Here is a 23,552-nt window from a genome sequence, read left to right as displayed (position 1 = left end):
ACACACACACACACACACACTTTCTCTCTCTCGTTCTCTTTCTCTTTCTCTCTCTCTCTCTCTCTCTCTCTCTCTCTCTCTCTCACACACACACACACACACAAAACGGTCTTTCACACAATTACCATCTACCAATATCAGTCACAAGGCATTGCTGACTCGGGGTTATAGTAGAGGACACTGTGCCCAAGGTGCCCCGTAGTGGGACTGAACTCGAAGCCATGGAGTTGTAAAGCTGGCTTTTTAACTACACAGCCATGCCTATACTGGTAAGTATTATACGTTTTATGCTTAATTCTTAGATTTCTCAGAAATATAAATTCATCCTTTTTTTCTCTTTGAAATCTTCCTTAAAGATAATACACTGAGATAATATTGTAACATCTAAAAAATATTTATCAATATCTCTCTCATCCTCTACAATGTCTCATTTCTTCCCAGAATACATTTCTACCTCCTTCTACTCCATCACATGTTTGTTTTCGTCTTTTGTCGATCTGACCCTACGAGAGGTCACATCGTTGTTTTCTCTCTCTCTGCTATTTTCCCGTTCAACGATCAATGCTTGAACAATAAGCTATTTTCCTTTCTCCCAGCGTTAATTCAATGCAAAACCATCCCTCGTTCTGATACGCTATTTCAACCGAAAGACTTCAATGTCATCCTTGCTTTCGGTTCAGTCGAAAGACTTAAATATTTTTCATATCCTTTATATCGTCGTGTCTCTTGATATTATACCCGCATAGTCCCGCTTTCTGTTGTTTGTTGAAAGACTCAAATATTTTTCATATACAATTGTGTTGCCTTGTTTATCAATGCTATATACACATGCTGCCCGCGATTTGTTTGCCTCAATTCTCTGTCATTACTGCATCATTCTCTTCAAACGTATTCCTTTGAAAGTAGTGACACCACTGGAGATAGCGATACTGTTTTAAGGTGTCCAAAATACCATGACCTCTAGATTGACAGCTGATGAAGGGACCTCTTTGTTTATATAAAATTTGATGTGATCTTGATTTCCGTGCCTTATACGTTTTCGTTGCCCTCTGCCTCTATATTCTTCCAATTTGTTCATTAAGGCACGTTTTATTACGACATTGACACATAATACACATCCACACACATGTACACACATAAGAACGCGCACACACGCACAAACACTTACACACACGCGCGCGTACACAAACAAAATATATATCAAAATTTACATACATGTATACAAGTTACGCTCATCTCTCTCTCTCTCTCATATATATATATATATATATATATATATATATATATATATGTTGTTGTACTTGGGGATGGTCATATTGCCAGTTTAGCCAATAAAAACACACGCACTGTATATTTGGTGTTAATTTGCTTCAGCTTTATATTACATTAATCTGAATCTTATTTCGGCCAGAGTTCTTTCGTCACACTTCTGTGACCTCATCAGTGGTCCTTTGTTTCCATCTTTCTTATGTGTGTCTCACCTTGCTAACTATCAAATATATATATATATATACCTTTTAGACACACTTCTTTATATACATCAGCAATGACTTTCTCACTGATAATGCTTTCTCTGTATATTGTAAAAATAAATTGCACTTCATATTCGCGGTTCCGATGAAGCTATAGGAAGTTACTCAGACACTCAACTAAGAGTCCACTGCATCTTATAGCAAAAACAGCTGTAAGCTAATGAAGTTTATAACATAACCATTATTTTTCCTGTGTTATCTCTTTCTCTCTCTATGTGTGTGTGTGTGTGTGTGTGTGTGCGTGTCTGTGTTTGTGTGTGTGTGTGTGTGTGTATAAACTGTTATTCCGTCGGTCGTTGTTTATCATTGTACAAGAGAGAGAATTGTCAGTTTCTTTTCGAAACAAATTTGAGGATGATGGAATGGAGTATATCATGTAATCTCTTTGCGTTTATTTAATTGAATTTTCTTTTCTTTATAGTTCCAACGACAAAGTGCTTAATACTCATATGTAGCTATTTCATTTTGCCTGATCCTCATCAGTAAGAAGCAATTAAGGATTTATTAATTATATTGCATTATGAAAGGAGGCAGAGAAAGAGGGAGAAAATTATTTTAGCAAATAGGAAGGTAGAGGAGATATATGAAGGCATATGTGGCGCTCAAGTGTTGTTGGACAACACCATCTCTGCTTCGTAGATAACGACTTCTGTGTTGTATTGACCATTCACTGCCACTTACTGACAACCCTACATTATCATGTTGCCCTCACTGGAGGCCTTGTGGTACTCACTCATATTCTTTTTTTGTATGCTAGATGTACAGCTAAACGAGACCAGTAAGTTATGCTCATTGAATATTTTCCGATACCTATGATCCTGTGTAAAATGCTTCTCCACTAATCTAAGAAAGGCCAATACAACGCAGGTTTTCCCGTTGAGTGAGAATGGGGCGGGGACCAAATAACTTTTCGGCGATGCTTTCTTTTTTTAGTGTTAGTGCTGTGTATGCAAGTGATGCAGTCTTTAAACCTACTGGCTGCCAGATCCTCGTTATAATCGGAGGCAGCTGCACCAAAACCCCACTCTATTTGAGGATAGGTTCGATATTACATATTGTCTGCACTCCAAAACACTTCTTCAAGTCTTGATTGGAGGTCTCTGCAATTTCGGTACCTATTGACAGCACCGCTATTCCAACAGTGCCGAGCCAACAACAATGATGTTGCCAAGAAATGCGCAGGTTCTATTAACTCACACTCTTGCACGCTTTCCTTCTACAACAAACTGAGTGCTGCTATAACCATTACAGCAATATAGCAATTACTGTGTTTTACAACTCGCAGATTTGTCTTCTGCTCTCAGCTGTTTAAGTTTCACTCACAAACTTCATTCACATATATAGTGAAGCTCTTTCTGCTTCATTCCTCGCTTCACTAATCACTGCTCAACTGCCCCTTGTTAAATCCAGTGAAGTCCAGTGCCACTCAGATAGGACATAGTGAATCTAGCTAAAAATTCATACCTCAACAGGAAGTACCGTTGTGGCTTATTCATACATACACACATACATACATACATACATAAATTCCTTATAGGGTCTTAAAGTGAGAATGACATGTATGTATGTACTCATATGCATGTTTGTCTATGTGTTTGTGTATTTGTGTGTTTGTGTTTGAGTGTATGTGTCATCTCCCCCCCCCCCCTATCACTCTTATTTTCTTACTTTCTATGTGTGTGTAAGTTGAAATAAAGTTGTAGCATCTGAACGGAAACTAGTCAAGAAATTGAAGTGAATCATAGCAGCAGCGGCAGAAGAACAGCAGTGGTATTAACACCAGCAACAACAGTGGAAACAACAACATCAAAGAACAACCAGCAAACCACTCGCACTCTCCTTCAACGTCGAAGACATTAAAATATATAACAATGAATAAATAGCTTAATGGCAACACAGATACCAAGAACTTTATCATCTCTAACAACAACAACAACAACATCAATCAAAAGAACCACCGTCACAGCAACAGCAGCTACTACTACTACTACTACTACTACTACTATTACTACTACAAGAGGTTGATAACCGATGAAAGGTAACGACGGGAATCAGCAGCAGCTATATAATCAGTAACACTAATGACATGAACTACAATTCACATACAATATATATATATATATATATATATATATATATATATATATATATATATATATATATATATATATATATACAATATATATATATATATATATATATATATATACAATATATATATATATATATATATATATATATATATATATATATATATATATATATATATATATATATACATATATATATATATATATATCTATGTATGTATGTATGAATGTATGTATGTATGTATGTATGCATACACGTGCATATTTATAAACATATATATGCGTATAGATACATATCTATCAATGTCCCAAATGAATTATACATATACGTAAATTCACATACACCCACACATATATGCATACGCACACATTCTTGCAATATGTGTACCATTATTTACACGCTCCACATATATATACACACACACACATATACATACATACACACACACATACATACATTTATGCGCGCACACAACAAATATAAGAACTCTAAGAAGAGCAACAACAATAACATGGAGGATAACTATTATAACAACATGCAGTCACTAATAAGGAGAGGTTGTTTGACAACGATGACGACGACGACCTCACAACAACAGCAGCAGCAACAACAACAACAACAACAATAACAGCAACAACAACAAGAGATAGAGAGTAGGCAACAAGAATAGAATAGATTCTAAAGCAACAAGCTCATCAACAACATTATCAACAACAATCATAGCAGCAGCAGCAGCAGCAATAGTAGTAGTAGTAGTAGTAGTAGTAGTAGTAGTAGTAGTAGTAGTAGTAGTAGTAGTAGTAGTAGTAGTAGTAGTGGTAGTAGTAGTAGTGACAATAGCATTAGTAGAAGCAGCAGTAGCAGCAGCAGCAGCAACAGCATCAAGATGGCCAACAAGATTTTAACGACAAAAACAACAACGAAGGAAAAGACGACAAAAACAGCCGCAGTAACAGCAACAACAACAACAACAACAACAACAACAACAACAACAACAACAACAACCATGGCGATAGCAACAACTATAACAAAAGATTGATAACAGCAGAAACATTGCTGCCATTACTATGACAACCATTACCACTATCACCACCAACAATAACAACGACAAAGGCATTGATAACGTTAGAAACGTTACCACCACCACCACCACCACCACCAATACAACCATCACCATGACCACCACCACTCTTCACCATCCCCGACGACTACAACAAACACAACAACTGTATTAACGTTGAGAGTAAAAGAAACGGAACAAAACTGGTTTAATGGCATCAGATAACTTGAGGGCGCATGCGCAGTGACCAAGAAAAATACTTGAAAGAACAGACGGTAAAATAAACAATAATGTCAAAGTTTATTTTGCGAATCTTCTGCAGACATCAAAGCGAAAAAAGAGACATAATGAAGATAAATAAAACACGACGAATGTCACTCGGTACATAAGGAAGACGAGGAGCTTTGAGTTAGTTGTCAGTGGAATCGGTTCTATGCAAATTGATTGTAGATGTAGACTTTTTCACACACCAAAACCATTGCTGGGTTAATTTTTTGTTTTATATTATTTTTATTTAATTTTAATTTATATTGTATTTTGTTTCGTTTCGTTTTGTTTAGTTGGTATTTTTAGGTTGATAAGAAGAGAGCGAGTAAAAAAGAAAAAAGAAGATTCATAAGAATATAGAATTTTTCTCTTTTTAAATTTTAAATCTTAATTTCTTAGTACATTTCTGAAACATGAGCAATGAGAGAGAGATAGAGAGAGAGAAGGGGAGGGAGAGAAAGAGTGAGAGATGGCGGAAAATGCTAAAATTGAAAGGAAAAACAGAACAAGAAGAAAAAAAAGGAAAAAAGAAAAAAATGAAACAAACAGAAAGAACTTAGGAATAAGAGAGACAGTGAAAGGGCGGAAAATTCTAAAATTGGAAGAAGAAGAAAAAAGAACAAGATGAAAAATAAAGAAAGAGGATCGAAAAGAAATAATTAATGAATGAGAGAGAAAAAGTGAAAGACAGCGGAAAATGTTAAAATTGAAAGAAAAAGAGAAAAGAAAAGGAAGAGAAAGAGAAAGAAGGAATTAATGGTGGTAGTTTCCTTCAGATTTTCTTGAAAGTTTTCATATCTGTTGGAATGATAGAATTGGTATTCTTTTATTATAACCTGCTTGAACTCCATTGAACTGAAGCACATGATAATTTCATTGCATCACTTCTCTCAGACAGTGATTCCAGTCTTTTACCATTAATTCTAAACGAGTTTAGTCTAATTATCGTGATGCTGATGTTTTTTCTGTTTTTATCTGGGGGTGGAGTGAGGGATAAACTCTAGATTTGTTGGTAAGTAAAGTAGCATAAGAGGGTAGGTAAGTAGATGAATATGTAGATATACAAGGCTATAGATATGCAGATAAGCATACAGACAGACAAGCCGATAGATAAATAGACAGGCATAGGCGTGGCTGTGGCTGTGTGGTAAGAAACTTGCTTCTCAACCACATGATTCTGGGTTCAGTCCCACTGCGTGGCACCTTAGGCAAGTGTCTTCTACTGCATCCTCGGGCCGACCAAAGCCTTGTGACTGAAACTAAAAGAAGTCTGTCGTATGTGTGTGTGTGTGTGTGTGTGTGTGTGTGTGTGTGTGTGTTTGTCGCCCATCATCGCTTGACAACCGGTGTTGGTGTGTTTACGTTCCCGTAACTTAGCGGTTCGGCCAAAGTGACCGATAGAATAAGTACTAGGCTTACAAAGAATAAGTCCTGGGGGTCGATTTGCTCGACAAAAACACTTCAAGCCGGTGCTCCAGCATGGCCCGCAGTCAAATGACTAAAACAAATAAAAGAATAAAAGAATAAAGGAATAGATAGATAGATAGATAGATAGATAGATAGAGAGAGAGAGAGAGAGAGAGAGAGAGTAAGACAGACAGACAGACTGATGCAAACAAAGAAACAGATTGACAGACAGGTAGACAAGCAGATTGATAGCTAACTTATTCGTAGCCCGCTGGCTTTTCGCAACATCACTGGCTGCTTGGCCACTTGTTTCAGCCATTGGACTGCAGCAATGCTGAGGCCCCGTCCTGAAGGATTTTGTCAAACAAATCGATCGCAGTAGTACTTATTTTATTTTTAAAGTTTGCTACTTATTTTATCGGTCTCTTTTGCCGAACCACTCACAGATTATTGGCCGACCGTGGACTAGGGTAGAAGACACTTATCCAAGGACTGAAGCCAAAACCATGTGATTGAAAAGCGAGCTCCTTAACCCTAACAGTCATTTTCCTCCCCATCTCAATATACACTAGTTAATCAACTGTGAATCAAACATTGTTTGAATATATCATTAACAAGTTCTTCATTAATTGATTAAATGAAACCGCCTTCCTTAGTGACATACCTAACGAGTTTTCGGCTTTCCGGCTCAACTTTATCACAGTCTGATACATCACTCATAGGCCACGTATGAACTGCATAGCCTCGTTGATGCTTGTGTTATTGTCTGAGACAGTCCTACAATAATTGACAAGGTAAGGCATAGAGGATTGCTTCAAAAACTGACCTCCTATCGTATATCGAACCCAGTCTTTTCTACCGTTAAATCATTCCTGATGAAGAAAAGCCTGAACGTTGAAGTCAGTAAACAGTTATTCCCTGACATTTATCAAATCAATGAATGCAGGTATACTCCAAGGATCTGTTCTGAGACGTATGCTCTTTCTTTCGTTTATAAATCATTTTATACCTAAGAAACTATTCTGGCCTTTACTGTTGATACCACAATGTACGGTCTCATCTCTAAAACCCACACACTTGAATCAAGGAGAAATATCTTTTAAGTAATCAATTTGGGATCGAGCCATGGACAATCACATTAACATTTAGCGCTACAAAAACTGACCTTACATCTTTACACCACGAACATTAAATGGTAGTTTCAATAATGGACTCGTTCTACTGTTCAAAAATGTTCTAAACACCTGTAGTTCTATTGCATTCCTACAAGTGCCAGATAAGATACTGCTCACCTATTTTGGCCAGCAGTCCACATTTAATTGAGTACAGAATCGATTACTTAGTCTAGTTAGTAATGACCTTTTGTATGTTTTGCCCATGTCAACCGTTACTACAGTAGAAGTGGCTCAGGCGAGCTTCAGTCATTGGTTCCTCAATCTCAGAGGAATTGTATTTGTGTTACCTGGAATTGTATTTGTGCTACCTGAAATTGTATTTGTGTTACCTGGAATTGTATTTGTATTACCTGGAATTGTATTTGTGCTACCTGGAATTGTATTTATGCTACCTGAAATTGTATTTGTGTTACCTGAAATTGTATTTGTGTCATCTGAAATTGTATTTGTGTTACCTTGAATTGTATTTGTGTTACCTGACTCATCGAATTAAAATTTTTATTTATTTATTCTGTAGAACATGATCTTCATGTGGGTTCAAATCCCGCTGAGGTCAACATCGCCTTTCGTCCTTCCGACGTCGATAAAATAAAGTCCTAATCAAGTATTGCGATCGACGTAATCGATTAAACCCTTACCTTCAACACTGCTGGCGCTGTGTCTAAATTAGAAACGATTCTTCCTCCCCTTCGTCACCTTACTCTTCTCCTCTTTCTTCTTTTCCTCTTTTCCTCTACTTTCTCTTCTTCTTTGTGCTTTTCTTCTTTTACTTCCTCCTTTTCTTCGTTCTCGTTTTTTTACTTATTCCTCCTCTGCTCTTTCTCCTCTTATTCCACCTGTCCTTCGTTTCCATAACGATCATGCCACAACGTAAGATTTTGTTGCGCATTTAACACTAGCCAATCCACTTTTGCCATTAGTCCCTATCCGTAGCAAGGCCAGTAGCTTCATTAAATCTAACTTTGCATCTGGCTAGATCCTCATTAGTTTATAAACCTTCAGACGTCCTTGTATGAGCCGCTTTAGTCATTCTAGAAACCCAGGTATATAGTTATATTAATTAAAACTTTATGTCTTTAGAGTAGATGGGCAGATTCGGTAGAGCCACGGACAAAACTTCTTACGTGTTCATGTGTGTGTGTGTGTGTGTGTGTGTATTATGCCTTTGTAAATAACGATATCATTGGACATTACTTGTTGCCGTTTAACAGTAGATCTGCTCTGATTGCATTATCTTTTGATGAAAGGTGCTTCCCGTAGTGACCATCCCGTCTTTTTTCTTTTTTGTATATCAGGGACTAAACTGTCTGATGTATCTTTCCGTTTTTGTAGATATATTTTTTTTTAAAAAGACACTCGGATGTATTGAAGGGAGGTTTAGTTGCTCAATCACTGTAATAAGAATATAAAAGTAACTAAAGAGTTTTACCACCGCTACCGCTGCCTCCACCGCGACCGACACCATCAACATCACCACCGCCGCCGCCGCCGCCGCCACACCGCCACCACCACCACCACCACAACCACTACCCTCCGGTTACAGCAGTAATGAGCAAATCCACGGATGAAAAAAGGGTTCTAGTTAAATGATAAAGATATAAAAAAAAAGAGCGTCTTCCAAGTTTGGTAAGAAAAATAAAAGGACTCTTCAAAGCCACAGATCAAAGAAAAGCTGACCAAACTCGAAGAACAAGGGAACAATTTATATACAGATATCGCAATACAGCGTTTATCAGAAGAAAACAGAAATATCTATGCATATGTGTATAATACACAAACACATTATAAATAACGTTTGTGTGTGTGTGTGTGTGTGAATTAATTGAATGACAAGGAGCAAGAAGGTATTACGTAATCAACTTTGTTAAGTTACAACTGTTTCTTCTATAAGCTGTGCATCGTCCGTCTTATAGCGACCTCGGAATCTTTAATATAAAGCGTGTGCGTTTATTTCGAAAAGTATTTAAGTACATAGAAAAGGTTACCTTCGAAATGATAAATATACATATTTATATTTATCGTTTTGAAGGTAACTTGTTTGCTTGTCACTCAATTAATTTATATCATGTTCTGTAACTTGACTAATGCATTATTTTGATACATATATATAATGGAATTCTAACACGTACTTTCCTCTTTGACCAAGCCCTCATCGACTTTTCAAGTTCCACTTGAAAAGGAAAGAGAAAGTAGAGAGGGAGGTTCTGCTCCCCACCCCTAATAAATTTGTTGTAGGGTGGGTGAGTGTGGCGAGGATGGCCCGTGTAAATGGGCCTACTCTGAACATTTGTTTGTAAACCGGAGGAATTGAGAAGGAGAGAGGCGCCCGCTGAGGTGCATCTGATGGTCGGGATAACCAGAATGTGTGGGGTCCCTCGGTTGTCCTTGTGAGAACCTCCCCACTTTTGGGGAATTTTATTGTTTAATTGTATTGTTAATTGTCATTGTTATTTTGTTTACTTGATTTTTGTGTTAAACCGTACGTGTCCCCAGTTTTGTATTGTCCCTAATTGTTTTGTGTTCGGCCCTTGTGACCAATAAAAATAGATTATTATTATTGTTGTTGTTGTTCTTCTTCTTCTTATTTATTTATTTATTTGCTAGATCCAATTGAATCGATGTAATTTTAATTGTAAGGACACCAAGTTAAGGTCAGGAATAACATATCCGAGTTTCAACAGTATATATGAACACTCGCGCATATATTAATCTTTATACGAATAAACTCTGTTGCCTTGAAAAGTATATAAAAATTGAAAGTTGAGGGCCGAAATAAACCACTTCGACCTTGTAAACCACGGATTGATTTAAAGGACCACAAATATAACTTTACAGATAGCTTATTTGTCCGGCTTATCTACCCAAGAAGATCTAACATTGGACGATTGAGTAGAACCTTTTAAGACAATATTCTTTCCTTATTTAATCCTAATTTTATCGTTCAAATTATGATCCAGTACAAGTGAGGTTATACACTGGTCTTCTTCTATAAGTAATAAGTGTAAGTACTCCTTTTTACAATTTGATATAAACTCATATTACTCCAGCATATCTCCTATACTTTTGAATAAGGCCCTTATATTTGCTAGAGATAATTCTCCACTCTCTACCGATTAAATAGATATCATTTTGTTAGCTACACGAACTGTTGTAGAATTCGAGGTAAGATGTAGATTAAGTGTGATACCTCGGATAATTTTGATATAACAATGGAATCCAGTGACTCTGCTCAGGTTACTGATCTCTTGGTATATATCTCCTAGATTACCTCAGAGATTATCCCCAAAACTACAGGGTGGTATCAAAAGAACTAGAAAAAAACTCAAGAATTTCTTTAAAAGTAACAACCTAGAAATAACTTTTGAACACAAAACAAGGGCCGCTAATTTCCTTGTTGCAACCTGGACCTTAAATTGGGCTTATGTTACCCTAATAGAAAACTTTCGGTGGTCACTACCTATATAAACTGCTTATCTAACCACCCCAGTTGCGTAATTATGTCTTTAATAACGGGTATTTCGACTTGAATTTCGCAACTTTCTGCTTGTGTAGGAATATTCAACGCATATGCCCACTACTACAACTTTGCTGTGTCTAGAGCAGGTTATAAACAATGTATTGAATTTTCCCCTGTGGTTGATAAAACTACTGGTTGCACTCAGCGAAATGGTACTTATTTTATCGACGTCGAATAATCACTAACAGGCATGCATTATTGTGGTATTGCAGCTCGCAATACAACTGCAAGAGATAAAAGTAAAGATACACTGGGAACTCATGGCTGTTCAAATAATACCACTAATCATTATTACAATCAGTCTAATAGCTGTAGAAACTATAGGGCCAACCACCGTAGAACGAGAAATTGAAACAGATGACGTAATGATGACGTAATCTGGTATAAGCCACCTTGAAATTTTGCAACCACTACTAAGATCTCCGAAAGTTTGTTTAGTTTATTAAAAAAAAATTACCCCCTTCTAACAAGTACCACCAAATATTTTATAAAAGGAAAATTAGTGTTTCTTACACTACCCTTCCTCATCCAGGGACAATAATGGCAGGTTTTAATGGGCGTAATATTATGTTAGCCGGGAATCATTTCCGAATGGATTAATTAGGAACAGAAGCTTTAGGCCAATTACTTATACAGTTGATACAGTCCTAAACTGTAATAATAGTAATAATAATAATAATAATAATAATAATAATAATAATAATAATAATAATAATGATAATAATAATAATAATAATAATAATAATAATAATAATAATAATAATAATAATAATAATAATCATGGGGTTTGAATAATTCACCTTTGGAAACATGGGTGTTTTGCTCAACATCCTTAAACAAACCTTATTCAGGGACCTTTTGAGCGGGATGGGCTACTCAACCGGAAGAAAATTCTAACTGGGCCCCACCTACAAGGTCTTGTGCTGTTTATCTTGATATGAGATCACCATGTCGCGCACATATGGTTGTGATGCATGTGCCTGGTGTACCCTTATCAGACAGGTAGTCATGATGGGTATAATGGGCTTCGTATATTTTACCCCAATGTCACTTTGATGGCATGCACTGCTCTCTCACTCAATAATAATAATAATAATAATTCGCAGGGTTCTTGAAGCATGACCGTGAATAAGTGTCACCTTAGTCTGTTGGCTGTGGACAGCTGACACTTTCCATCATATCCATCAAAATAAGCTGTGAGTTTTCATCACAGAATAATAATAATGTTTTCAAATTTTGATACAAGGTCAGTAAGTTCGGGGTAGGAATTAAGTCGATTACATCAACCCCAGTATTCAACTGGTACTTATTCTATCGACCCTGAAAGGATGAAAGGCAAAATCGACCTTGGCACAATTTGAACTCAGAAAGTAAAGATGGGTGAAATACCGTTAAGCATTTTTCTCGGCATGCTAACGATTCTGCCAGCACGGCGCCCTAATAACAATAGTAACAAGAGCACTCAGATAGCGCAAACCTCCGCCAAGGCAACACCCACATCCTCTCAACGATTAGTCAGAGATGATTTTTAAAATGAGAATATCTGATATGAACTCGACTGTTCTCACAAACGAGAATACTAAAAATGAACCCGACCGCTCTCAAAAATTAAATTTAAAAAAAACAAAACAGGAAAAATAATCCAGAATCCTTGTCCTGTACCGGATCGATCCCAAAATCTCGGTCACGAGGCCAAACATCTCTGAAAGTTTCATCCGAATTCATCCAGTGGTTCTTGATATATCTCGTCCACGGACAAACAAACAAACACGACTGAAAACAACACCTCCGCCTTAGCGAAGGCGGAGGTAATAATAGCCGATATAAAGGCTGGTTGGTTAGTTGGTTGGTTAATATCTCCAACACACTTTACATCGTATAAAAAGAGGAAAAGAGGAAAAGATACAGAGAGAGTTCACATAAGAGGTACAGAATGAGTGTCTTTAAACTTTCTGAAAAATACACATTTTTTAAATGAAATTTTGCGAGATAGGCTTTTTTATTAAGTAGACTGTAGATTATGTTGACAAAATTTATAAAAACAACAGCATATATTTATTGCAAGTATAAGCGCAGGCGTGGCTGTGTGGTAAGTAACTTGCTTCCCAATCACAAGGTTTCTGGCTCAGTCCTATTACATGGCACCTTGGGCAAGTGTCTTTGTCTTCTACTATAGCCTCGAGCCGACCAAAGCCTTGTCAATGGATTTGGTAGACGGAAACTGAAAGAAGCCTGTCGTATATGTACATATGTATATGTGTTTTTGTGTCTGTGTCCCTCCACCATCGCTTGACAACTGGTGTTGGTATGTTTACGCCCACGTAACTTAGCGGTTCGGAAAAGAGACCGATAGAATAAATACTAAATTTAAAAAATAAGTTTTGAATCCGAATTGTCAGACAAAACACTTCGAAGTGGTGCTTCAGCATGGCCGCAGTCAAATGACTGAAACAAGTAAAAAAATAAACGAACAAAAGAAATAAGAAATCAGTTGAATTTCATTTAATTTGAAGGTGATAAATATTTTCTTTTGAAAATTGATATTCATTTCATCAATTTGTATAAACACCAAGGAATCTGATAAAACTTAGATAATTATTATAAGTATGCCAATATTTCTGACATTACTCATGGAGGCAAAAGTATACATCCAAAGTTAGCCATTATATGTCGGGTAATAGTCACGTATGTAATTGTTGTTGGCACTCCGTCGCTTACGACATTGAGGGTTCCAGTTGATCCGATCAACGGAACAGCCTGCTCGTGAAATTAACGTGCAAGTGGCTGAGCACTCCACAGACACGTGTACCCTTAACGTAGTTCTTGGGGATATTCAGCGTGACACAGTGACAAGGCTGGCCCCTTTGAATTACAGGCACAACAGAAACAGGAAGTAAGAGTGAGAGAAAGTTGTGGTGGAAGAGTATAGCAGGGTTCGCCGCAATCCCCTGCCGGAGCCTCGTGGAGCTTTTAGGTGTTTTCGCTCGATAAATACTCACAACGCCCGGTCTGTGAATCGAAACCGCGATCCTATGACCGCGAGTCTGCTGCCCTAACCACTGGACCAGGATAACATTTCATACACACATTTTTGAACGTATGTAATAAGCGTTAAAAAACCAGCAATTCCATGTCTCCCTGTCCCGTCATTCCAAAAAAAAATAGAAAACATATCCAACTGATACGACTAGGTTGGTTGGCAGCAACCAATAAGTCGGTCAAGCTACATCAAACAGAAAATTAATGTTATAAACACACGCCAAATCCGGTACGGGACAATGACACCGCTTCGATAATCTCTGAAATGCTTATTTAGACTAACAAGAAGATCAAAGTGAACCGCCCAGATATCATAATTAACGATTTTTTAAAGAAAACCCATACAATCTAATGCATAGCTTTATCTCTTCCGGCCAAAACGTCTCCCGGAAGGAAGTCGAAAAGCTATCAAAATATAAATAGTATGAGATCTGAAAACAGAAAGTAAAAATTGTACCAATAAGACATTGGTAGACTGAGTATGGTTAAAAGAGGAAGATGAACAAAATAATAATCGTCACATAACCTTATACACAGTCTTGTACATGCGGGTCATCGATTTAAATTGACTGTGCCGTCTCTGAAAATTAGAGCTCTTGTATCCATGCTAATAATAATAATAATGATAAAATAATAATAATAATAATAATAATAATAATAATAATAATAATAATAATAATAATAATAATAATAATAATAAGGCGCAGGAGTGGCTGTGTGGTAAATAGCTTGCTTACCAACCACATTGTTCCGGGTTCATTCCCACTGCGTGGCACCTTGGGCAAGTGTCTTCTATTATAGCCTCGGGCCGACCAAAGCCTTGTGAGTGGATTTGGTAGATGGAAACTGAAAGAAGCCTGTCGTATCTATCTATCTATCTATCTATCTATCTATCTCTCTCTCTCTCTCTCTCTCTATATATATATATATATATATGCGTGTGTGTGTGTGTGTGTGTGTGTATATGTTTGTGTGTCTGTGTTTGTCCCCCCCCCCACCAACATTGCTTGACAACCGATGCTGGTGTGTTTACGTCCCCGTAACTTAGCGGTTCGGCAAAAGAGTCCAATAGAATAAGTACTAGGCTTCCAAAGAATAAGTCCTGGCGTCGATTTGCTCGACTAAAGGCGGTGCTCCAACATGGTCACAGTCAAAGGACTGAAACAAGTAAAAGAGTAAAAGAGTAAAAGAGTAACAACTATGAACTAAATGTTTAAACTATTATAATAATTATTAATGACATCCCTATACCATCACTCTTGTGGTCAATGGAAAGTAAACCCCTACGATCTATAATGGATTAGCAGAAAATATTAGTAACAACGGGTCTGGGGGTAGCTCTGGACGTCAACGAGGAATATCTAGAGGATTTTGAAGTTGGATAATATAGGCAATTTTCAAAATGATTGGCCTGGAAATACTATAGTGAAGTGAGGGAATATACTTCGATCGGAATAAATCTGTAGTCATGGCCGTACAGGAATTAACAGCAATCGAAGATGTTCGAGATGTGCACGGAGTGGCGAAACCGTCAGGTACGCTTTCATTCAATGGCGTTTGTGTGTTGCAAATTCGGGTTTATAGGTGCATGTATGGCAGTGAAGGCGCATGTCTTAGTGGTTAGAGCGACGGGCTCCCAATCATATGGTCGTGAGTTCGATTCCTGGACCGGGCTATGTGTTGTGTTCTTGAGCAAGACACTTTATTTCACGTTGCTCCAGTTCACTCAGTTGTAGAAATGAGTTGTAGCGCCACTAGTGCCAAGCTGTGTCGGTCTTTGCCTATCCCTAGGATAATATCGGTGACATGGAGTGGGGAGGCTGGTATGCATGGGCGACTACTAGTCTTCCATAAACAACCTTGCCCGGACTTGTGCCTCATAGAGGAACTTTCTAGGTGCTATCCCACGGTCATTCATGACCAAAGGGGGTCTTTACCCATAGCTGCGTAGTGAAGAAGTTCATTTTGCAACTACATGATTTCGGGTTCGCTCCCACTGCGTGGCACCTTGGGCAAGCGTCTGTTACAATAGCTCCGAGATGACCAATGCCTTGTGAGTGAATTTGGTACATGCAAACTGTGTGGAAGCCCATCGTGTATGTATGAATGTAAGTGTATGTGTGTGTGTGTGTGTTTTGTATTTGTGTATGTTCCCTGCCCTCCACTGGACAACAGGTGTTAGTTTGTTTCTGTCCCCGTAACTTAGTGGCTCAGCAAAAGTGACCTAGAGAATAAGTACCAGACTTAAAAGTAAGTCGATTCATTCGATTAAACCTTTGAAGGCGCTGCCCCAGCTTGGCCACAGTACAATAACAGAAAGAAGTAAAAGGTAAAAAGATTATATCGAACACCACATACGTGGCAGTTATCAGCAGATGGGTACGATATCGTGACGACCATAATATCGTTTTTCTTTAGCAAGAAAGAGTGGGCAGTGTTCCTCGTCTTCCTCTGTCAGATGACAATATTGAAGGAAGAGGATGCTGTTGGAAGAGGATGCAGGTGGATGCTGTTGGAAGGGTTGATGACAGAGCTATTGTTTCCAGGACTAGCACTCATCATCTTCAAGTATCACTTGAGGGAGAAAGTGGGGGTAGAGAAAGAGGTCCTGCTCTCCAGTAAAGTTTAAGAAACGTGGGTGAAAGTAGAGAAATTGGCATAGCTAAACAAACATATAACAGAGACAAAAACAGGTATGTTAAATACCATACGATATAAATTGCTAATTTATTAAAATTATTACCACCTCTAGAAGATGTATCATAGCTACTAAATGGCAATTAAGACCAGTTCCACATGACAAGGGGAGATAATCTCAAGAATCAGGAATTCTTCAAAGTTGGTATACCATTAAGGAAAAGGACAGGCTTGTCTAGAGTCGAGGACAATATATTTCTGGCTCAATGGCCTCAGCACGACAATTGTTCGACCTCGTCTCCAGTAGCCAAATAACTTAGACTTATCACGTGACCGACCGGGTTATCAGATTCTGTTACATATCGCTTGTCACAATGCGTTTTTGCATTGTTTTAGCCTTCAAATGATGCCACTCCGCTGGCTAGGCGAGCAGGCCAACATTCCACCCTGACCGAAAGTGGAGAATGGAGCAACGTGAAATGAAGTGCTTTGCTCAAGAACACAACGCGTTGCCCAGTCAGAGAATCTAACCCACGAACTAGCGATCGTGAGTCCAACAGCCTAACCACGAGGCCACGCGACTTCACTAACTCAGACTTATACAAAAAGAAATAGAACACATTTATGGCCTAAATATTTTGCTGTAGGATAACAGTAAGAACTGGGAGAAGGTATTAGCCTTTGATATGGTTTTGTGTAGGTGAGCAATAAGGTACCCTATGCAGTTAACCCTCCTTTTTAAGGTTTCCTGTTTATGTTTTGCTGTTCTGTATTGTAACGATTATTTATTAGCTGTTTGTTAATATTTCTTGTTATTTTCATCCTTTTATTCGATGTAGATAGCTCGTTGGTTGCTTTTCTGCTAAGTTACAGAGGGACGTAAGCACACCAACACAGGTTGTCAAGCAGAGGTGGGGGACAAACAGACACAAAGACCACCCCCATATGTGTGTGTGTGTGTGTGTGTAACAAGCCGGAAGAAATGCCGCGAAGCCTTTTGCTTGATGGGCTAACGATCCTAACAGATCGATGCCTTGTACGAGTTAAATATTTGAATCGATTTCTTAATCTGTCAAAAACGAGAAAATATATGATATTGTGACAAACAAAATAGCTAGTTCTAAAATCTCTCTAAGAGATGAACGCAGTAGTTGTACTAGCAAGTAATGTTCGCAACATGGCTGTTCCGTTCGAACGGACTTTACTGCGATTTTTTAACCCCAAGAGGACATCTCCTCTAGCTGGTTAACGATGGGGGTTAAAAAATCACAGTAAAGTCTGTTCGAACGGAACGGCCATGTTGAAGTGGCTACGAATATTATGCTATTGTGTCTATCTTAAAATGCATCATTTTTATTACGTTAAACGTTTGTCAGTGATAGTCGTGTTTATTTATATATCATCATCACTACCGCCACCGCCACCGCTGCCACAGACGCTACATGTACGTATATACGCAGAAAGAAAGCTCTCAAGTTGTATTTTCCGGATACCTACTTGAGTATTAGTGACCAGGTTCCGGTCAGCACTCGATCCCTTTCCAACTCACATAAAATATGCTTTCTTTACTGCGGTTTCTACTTCCGCTTGTACTATACCGCTATAATAATAATAATAATAATAATAATAATAATAATAATAATAATAATAATAATAATAATAATTAGAATAATAATAGTGATGATGATAATAATAATCATAATCATAATAATAATAATAATAATAATAATAATAATAATAATAATAATAATAATAATAAAAATCGTGTTAACTGGAACGACTCATGTACTGAGAAGAGCATTATCGCTTTGAAAACAACATCCATTCATTAATTTATTTAATTATTAATTTTTTTACATACATATTTTACCTGTGAATTTGCGTGTGTAAACTGGGAATGCATACAATGAGCTTCTTTGCCCTAGGTGTACGGAAAACACTCGGCGAGAAATGGAAGAAAATTTGAAGAAAGAAGTAAACAAAAAACATGATGATGATGATGATGATTTTATTATTACTATTTACTTATTTCTAACTTTGGCAGAAGGTCAGCAATTTTACGGAGAAAGGTTAGTGGATCACATCGAACCTTGTATTTGAGTAGCGCTATAATTTAGCGACCTTACTATTATTGTACCGTCCCAATCTTTTATATGAAACCTCAATGGTTGACAAAAAAATTATTATTATTATTATTATTATTATTATTATTATTATTATTATTATTATTATTATTATTATCCAGAAGATATAGAGTCAAAATTAGAAGAAAAGTGCCATTGTCATCTTTTAATTTTGACTCTATACCTTCAGGAGGAGTTACCTCAATCCTTTATATATTAGCCAAAATGAAGTAGATTGACAAATTTATTTTTTGAACCTGTTGAAGACACACAAGATGTCGAAATACCGTTCACTAGATGACAATGGCACTCTTCTTTTAATTTTGACTATTATTATTATTATTATTATTATTATTATTATTATTATTATTATTAACCCCTACACAAACTATAAACTGTCATTGTAATGATTGCACCTACAAAGTTACCCTCCGAGACACAAGTCCGGGCAAGGTTGTTTAAGGAAGACCAGCAGTCGCCCATGCATACCAGCCTCCCCCCTCCACGCCACCGATGTTATCCAAGGGAAAGGGAAAGGCCGATACAGCTTGGCACCAGTGACGTCGCAAATCATTTCTACAGGTGAGTGAATTGAAGCAACGTGAAATAAAGTGTCTTGGTCAAGAACACAACACACAGCCCGGTCCAGGAATCTAACCACTGAGCCATGTGCCTTCACTATATATATATATATATATATATATATATATATATATATATATATATATATATATATATATATATATATATATATATATATATATATATATATATATATATATATATATATATATATATATATATATATATATATATATATATATATATATATATATATATACATGTATATATTTGGGGATATTTACATGTTTATATCTTGGAATAAATGCCACTTGTCAAAGACAGACTTTTCATCAAAGCCCGAATGTATACCAAGTATTTGCGTTCGGCTTAATCAGCTTTCGATGACTTTGATCGCGATATCAATAGCATCTTAGCCTGCACCATAAATATTCCTAAATCTCAGATGAAAATCAATTTGAAACTCCAGCATTGCCCTATAAATCTCTCATTTGTCTTTCAACTTCACTATCCTTAATCGTCAAGCTACAAGTATATATATATATATATATATATATATATATATATATATATATATATATTTGTACAAAATTATCAATTTAAGTCTTCAATATAACCTTTAACCCTCGGAAACCTTCTCGGCAACATAAAGAAGCAAAAGGCTCAGTTCACTGGATGTCATATGAGGGAAGAGAAAATGTCTTGAGTGCTTAGAGAGAACCAGAAACTGAAAAGATGAAACCAGCGAAGACAGGGATAAGATATGCAATGGCTTTACTAGCCGATTTCAGTAAGACTTATTCAATAACGTACCACGATGTGTATAAAACAAAAGAGTATAGAGGTTCCGAGATCATTAACGTCTGTAGGCATAACGCATAAACTTCTTTAAACAGTGCTGAAATGCACTGTTGATATTCAACGTGCGATCTTTTATTAATTCCATTAACTTGCCCAACATATACCATATTTCTTAGCATATAAGATGCATTCCCCTCCCCAAAGTGTCTCAAAACACCAACCTGTGTCCTGTATGTGAAGTTAGGTCTTCCATAATGTTTAATGCACTAAAACATATTTTTGTGAATATGCGCCGCTGAAATTGAGATACGCTTAACATGCCAGTGCGTCTTTTATGCCACCAAGAGGTAAGTTTTGGACCGGTTAAAGCTCATAAAACTTCACGTATTTGGCAAAAGCATGACCGTCTGAAGACCCGAGACCCATTTCATCCTCCCACTTTCATTATAAATACTGTGAAATTATGCCTGAGTAAGAAATCAATACATCTGTCAATAAATCAATGTATACAACTTTCAATATAAAATCTTCAGACAACTCAAGCTGGCAGGCGATCAACATTCTCCTCACTGCACCTCTCCCCTACCCCCCGCTATGATTGTAAGCTTAATGCAATGAGATTGCATTTCCCCCATCACACGTCCTTATATGCTTTGATCGAACCTGCTTCGTTCGGGAAGACATCAAACACACAACCGCAGCAGAGTACATGCATCGCTATTATTCGTTACACAACAGCTAAACGACTGCTATTTTAAGGTTTAATTTAGCGAAAGTTCTTTTGCTTCCTTCGTGGTGACGGAGAAGTGGAGATGTGGGGGCACATGCTGAGTTGGGTGTGGGGTGGGGGTTGGGTAGGTGGTAGTCGGGGTGGGGTGGTGGGGGGCATTTTTACGGAACGGAACTCTTGAGATTGATGTAAAAAGACTGCAGAATTTTAGAATAATTAAATCATTTCATGTTTGTATAGAAAAGGATATTGTTGGACAGAAGAGGGAAAGAGGAATGAATATAAACAAAAAAGAATCATATGAATATATATATATGTAGGTGTGTGTGTGCGTGTGTGTGTGTGTGTGTGTGTGTGTATGTTTGTATGTGTAATTGTATGCACGCATGTATAATATAAAAGAAATGAAAGGAACTCTCTAGATTGGAAAGGAAACAAAAGATGTATCAGATGAAGAAGGAATTCATACAAAGACACGTGTGTGTGTGTGTGTGTGTGTGTGTGTGTGTGTGTGTGCGTGTGTGTGTGTGTCAAACGAGGAACGGGAGGAGATAGACGTCGAGCAGTAGGATGGACTTACAAAGAATAGATAGAATACAAGACAGAAAGGATGAGCGAGTGTATAGACACAAGGAATGAAGTACGACGGTGATCAAAGACGGAATATAGAAGGTATATACATACATACATACATACATACATACATACATACATACATACATATATACATATATATATATATATATATATGTGTGTGTGTGGTATGTGTGTATGGTATGTGTACATGTATGTATGTATGATATGTATGTAATGTATATATATATATATATATATATATATATACATGGCTGTATGTATTATGTATGGTATGTAAAGTCTGTAATGTACGTGCGTTTTTATATATGGATATATGTATATATGTGAGTGTATGCATATATAAATGTGTAAGTACCTGTGTATGTATGTACGTACGTATGTATAGACACATGTGTATGTATGTGTGTGTGTGTGTGTGTGTGTGCGTGTGTGTAGGTACGTACGTATGTATGCATATGGCTAGTTGGGTAGGTAAGGAGGAGGTGTGATTGAAGAAGGACGATGGAATTGAGCGACCGACGGAAGACTGCAACAGAGACAGAAACAACGAGAGAGAGAGAGAGAGAGAGGGAGAGAGAGAGGGAGAGAGAGAGGGAGAGGAGAGAGAGAGAGAGAGAGAGAGAGAGAGAGAGAGAGAGAGAAACAGACAGACAGACAGAAAAGCATGGAAGAATAGAGATTGTTAAGAAATGGTAGTGGTGGGTGGGAAAGGAATCTCGCCAAAGAATGGTCTGTAGATTGGAAGATATGTTGAATCAAAGACTCAAAGACAGAGAACAAAACTAAGGATATTGTGATGGAAAGAAAAACATGTAAAAGAGCAGATTAAACACTTACAAAAGGAACGGAGATGAGTGAGGGTGGTAGGAGGACGGGAGGGAGGGAGGAGAGGGGAGGGAAGAGGGAAGAGGGAAGAGAGACGACATGAAAGGAAAGGAAGCAACAAAGAAAGAGACAAAGAAACAAATAAGACAGGACACATGAATGTACGTATGTATGCATATATGTATATGTATATATATATATATATATATATATATATATATATATATATATATATATATATATATATATACATACATATGCACGTATATAAATATATACATGTATATGTATATATATATATATATATATATATATATATATATATATATATATATATATATATATATATATATATATATACATATACACGTATATAAATATATACATATATAAATATGTATATAAATATGTATGTGTATATATATATATACATACAAAAATGTATATATTTATACGTTTACATAAGTATACACTCACACACATATATCTTACATATATATTATACATATCATATACATATATTATATATATATATACACACATATATATATATTCATATATATATATTCATATATATATATATATATATATATATATATATATATATATACACACACACACAAAGGAAGAAGCAAATGATAAAACCAAAAACGAAGACATGAACAGCAGCAACAACAACAACAATAACGACAGCGACAACAAATGAAGATCGTAAAGGGATGATATGTGAGAGTGAGATGGAAAGAGGGAGAAGGGGCGTCGGGAGAGAGAGAGCGCAAAGGAGGGAAAGAAACAGAAGACGGACAGCGAAAGTGAAAGTAAAAGTAAAGAAGAATGGCTAGTGTTGGTGGTGATGGGATGAGTATGAAATATAAAGGGAAAAGAAAAAGGAAAAGGAAGTGAAGTTTTAATGAAAAAGACAAAAAAGAAAAGAAAAGGGAGGTGTGTGTGTGTGGGGGGAAGTGCGCCGGAAGTAGTGGTTATTCAACATATGAGGGAGAGACCAATAGTTTTGTCTGGCGATTTGGAGTGAGGAGGTTCCTTTTCATGTGTCTTTACGGATAATGACAGGACTTGGGAAAAACGGCGGACAGCGAAAGGGAATTTCATTAAGGAACTTTGTCTGTCGTTTGTCTTCTTAAATGTAGATGGAATAAGAAGAGTGGTGG

This window comes from Octopus bimaculoides, chromosome 2 (assembly GCF_046866305.1).
Source record: "Octopus bimaculoides isolate indiv1 chromosome 2, ASM4686630v1, whole genome shotgun sequence".
NCBI classification, from domain to species: Eukaryota; Metazoa; Mollusca; class Cephalopoda; order Octopoda; family Octopodidae; genus Octopus; species Octopus bimaculoides.
This window is presented reverse-complemented; position numbering follows the sequence as displayed.